We start from the raw sequence: 636 nt of genomic DNA, 5'->3' as shown, positions 1-636 counted from the left end.
TTATGTCAGATACGACTGACTGACCAATATTGACTAGCCTACAGCTCGGATAAGATTCCTAAAAGTTTCGCAGCTACAGCACACATTACAGACATTGATGCACAAACGTGTTCTACATGTCTACAGTATAAAGAATGAATAAGCCAGTCTTATAAACTCCTTGATTTCGCTTAAGCAACTTTAAACATAATATGCATGCACAATAAACAGGGGCGGCGCCAGATAATTTTGAACGCAGGTGCTGAGGGGGTGCTAGATTATTGATAGGGGGAGCTGGGCAATTCAGGGCTCCAGACTCATTCTTCCCACTGGTCGCTCTTTTGCGACTAACTTTCTCAGTTGGTCGCACGAGCACGTTTTTTTGTTGTTGTTGTTGCTACACCAAGGGATTCATCAATGCATGCTGATGAACTTTTATCATAGTTTATAGTTATATGGAAACGAAAGTGGTTAACATTCAACCCGTTCTTTTTCATCAGTAGTATTATTTGTGATTTGAATTTTGTGAACGGGAGTTCCACTTTTGCTATGTTATATGCCAGGCTTCGGATGTTTTCACTTTCGATTTCGCGATCTTGTCACGTTTTACAAGAAAATATAATTGTCTGTTTTGCTTACATCTATACACATTTCACA

The sequence above is a fragment of the Sinocyclocheilus rhinocerous genome, unplaced genomic scaffold (genome assembly GCF_001515625.1).
Source record: "Sinocyclocheilus rhinocerous isolate Xijiao unplaced genomic scaffold, SAMN03320098_v1.1 scaffold752, whole genome shotgun sequence".
NCBI classification, from domain to species: domain Eukaryota; kingdom Metazoa; phylum Chordata; class Actinopteri; order Cypriniformes; family Cyprinidae; genus Sinocyclocheilus; species Sinocyclocheilus rhinocerous.
This window is presented reverse-complemented; position numbering follows the sequence as displayed.